The 3,246-nt window shown below is 50.0% G+C and overlaps 1 protein-coding gene across 1 annotated transcript in view; it reads right to left on the reverse strand.

Annotated features, from left to right (window-relative positions):
• The window catches only part of LOC127751276 (uncharacterized), a 10,734-nt gene that overhangs the window by 6,637 nt on the left and 851 nt on the right, over nt 1-3,246 (reverse strand). The window lies entirely within an intron of this gene.

A 3,246-nucleotide genomic window follows, 5' to 3' on the forward strand; every position in this document is an offset into this window, starting at 1 on the left:
ATAGGCTTCGCTAATCGCTCAGCCAATGAAGGTATTATGATTATGGGTCCCGTGCACTGAGTATTATGCGAGTTGGAGACCCCTCGGTCATTTTATATTCTTCGACGCTCTTGCACTGACAAGGGGACTTAGGCAAGTGTAAATTTCCGATCGTGCCCAAACTCGGTATATCTACTTCTTATCTATGTAGGTGACGAAAGCCGACCAATTTTTTTCCTGAGTGTCATGTGCCGAAACTCCCTATAAAAGCGTATAATTTCACAAAATACCAATTTCTACTTTTGTTCAAATATTAGGTGGTATTCTGACTCAAAATGAGCGGTTTTGGGGGGGGGGGGGTAGTTCATCTGGCACTTTTCGATTTGAGACCTCCTTCCGTCATTTTTGGCCAAAATTCAATTTTTTTCCATTATTTCCTACCCCAAAGTACCTTAGAAATTGACACTCATGATAAATTACTACCGTCAGTCGTCATCAACATAGATAAGAAACGAATATACCGAGTTTGGGCAAGATCGGGATTTTACACTTGCCTAAGCCCCCTTGTGAGTGAAGGCGGTACAGTCATTGTTCCTAAATTCGGACTTGCGCCCTAAATTCGGACATTGTGCCGTATTTCACTATTGTCGCCTTCAAATCCATCCTGCGTTGACAAAATTTAACTTCTATGTGTTTGGTGGAAAGGTAAGACCACCAAGTTTCCATTTCTGCCAAAAAAATAAATGTGTGAGTGATAATGCTACCTCCAGAAATTCCTGAAATTTGTATTTTTAACCCCCAAAAAAAGGCGTTTTTAAATGTGTCTTGAAAGAATTTGGGGCTCCGAACAGTGTAAGCCCGGGTTATTCTGACCACAACATATGTGAAACTTGGTACTTTTATCTACAATATTACACCAAGATTTTGATTTTTCGTCGCACGGTTTAGTTTTGGGAAGCGTTTTTGCAATGCGCCCTAAATTCGGACATAGGCTTTTACATGCAAAAGTGATTACTGTCCGAATTTAGGGCACGTTAAAAGCGATCTTTAAGCAGTTCTGGCGACTAAAATATACCAGATAAAAAAATTTGGACGGTAGGGTAAGGTCAAATTTGTTCATAAAGTTTCTATACCCCCCAAAAAATTTTCACTTTTCTTAATTTTTCAAAGCTGTCCGAAATTAGGACGCATTGGTTCCTAAATACGGACACGATTCAAACAGCCCTCACCCCTTTACCGTTAGCGCGAAAAAATATTTTCGGACAGTGGTAGGTGCGTCTCGACGTAAGGATTCTAGAATCCCCAGCGATTTTCCATAATTCAAAAATTCTACATGTAACAGGCGTTTTCCCTCAAAAACCGTCCGAATTTAGGGACAATGACTGTAGTGAATCTTGAAGTTGCATGCCTTCTTGCACGAAGGTCTTACGTGGCGCAGGCAGGACAAGACGCCGTGGCCCGTCCGGTGGCAGTTCCCTCAGTCCCAGGCGCGCTCCCTGGACGTGCGTCGGCGGGGAGGCTGAGGCTCAGCCCGGTGGACCGCACGATGCTCCACGGTGGGGCGCTGAGGTGTCCCGGTGGGGAGACACTGGGCGCGTGGCGGGGAGATGTTTGGACGCGGTGATGGGTCGCGGGCCTGGGTGGCGGCGGCAGCCTGCCGCGCTGCCAGCAGCAGTCGAAGGTCTCCGCGGAGCAGCTTCCCCGGGCGTAGGCAGGAAGGGGAACGCGGTGCACTATGTGCGGGGGCCTCCTCTGTCACTTCGAAGGCGAACCCACCCGGTTCTCCTGCCAGTGGGTTATGTATCCGGTCAACCTCCGTGGTAACGGTCCCGTCCGGGTTTATGGTAATGTTTGTCCACCTCGTTTCCGGCGGCACCATCGTAACGCGCACCCGAAATTTCACTGAACTGGACTGAACAGGACTGAACTGGTGACCGCGAGGATGTATGCGAGACGTGACCCACCCTGCTCACCTCGAGACACATAGGCTGGCCTCGGCACGCCGCCCCGCTGGTGCGTCGGTCAAGGGCATTGTTGGCGCTCAGGACAGCCCGCTCGCCGCGACGAGACGTCCAGGCGGGCGGGGCAAGGGGCAGGGTTGCTGGTGCGTCTACCCGCGATGCGGCGGGGTGCACTGCACGTTCGGCAGGGGCCAGGCCTGCTTAGCCTGCCGCCGGCGGCGAAGGTTGGGCCTGCGGCCCGACCATTTCTACCACGCGATTTGCTGAAGAATATGGTCGAATGACGTAGCGGGCCTTCGGCCCGCTTAGACCCGTCGTCTTTGAGTTTGCCCCGTAGACACGAGAGAGGGATGTAACGGTGAAGCACCGCGACTACAACCCACCCTTCTGCTTAGAAAACGTTTTTGAGGGTAGGGGGAGAGTTTCTTTCCTATTTTGCGGTTTTTAGGCCTTTTTCTACAACTTGTTGTTCACTATGGCAATTTTTAGCGTATTTTGCGTCAAAAAAAGACCCTCTAGCGCGTAAATGGTTAGAGATAGAGCAAAACCGAGTTACCCTTTGGGAGAACACAAAAAAAAACATTTTAGGAGAAATTTTGAACCATACCCCCATTCACACCCTTAGGGGTGGTTGCCAGGATTTGCCGCAGACGTTTCGTTCTCTAGGAGTGGACCTTAAGATACCCTGGAAATTTCAAGTCTCTAGCATATCTCCTAGTGGAACAGACAGACACACAGGCAGACAGACACGAGGTCGTTTGCATAAGCCCGCTGGATAGCAGCAGCAGTCAGCACGACGCTCAGCGTGGGTGCGCTCCGACAGCAACAGCAACTGTTGTTGACAGCAGCAGCAGCAGTCGGCACGACGCTGAGCGTGCGTGCGCTCCGACAGCAACAGCAACTGTTGTTGACAACAGCAGCAGCCAGTCAGCACGACGCTGAGCGTGGGTGCGCTCCGACAGCAACAGCAACTGTTGTTGACAACAGCAGCAGCAGCAGTAAGCACGACGCTGAGCGTGGGTGCGACGCTGAGTCTGAAGTGGAAACCAGATGAGTGGCAGTGGCAGTTTGACGTCAGACAGAGCAGTGTTGGTGGCAGTGTTTGGTGGCAAAACATGTAAAGTTCGACGAATTTGATATAATTCTTCTTGTCAAACGCTTAGTTTTGGTGATTTCTGTTGGTGTACATTGGTTGTATTGCTTGTGAGTCCCAGGCCCGAGGAGTGGACTCCCCGGCTAAGTGTACACCCCTAATTCTGCTCAATTCAAACCATTTCAATTAAATTCAGTACAAGCCAAAACAATT

This window comes from Frankliniella occidentalis, unplaced genomic scaffold, assembly GCF_000697945.3.
Source record: "Frankliniella occidentalis isolate FOCC.00 unplaced genomic scaffold, Focc_3.1 Scaffold406, whole genome shotgun sequence".
Lineage (NCBI taxonomy): Eukaryota > Metazoa > Arthropoda > Insecta > Thysanoptera > Thripidae > Frankliniella > Frankliniella occidentalis.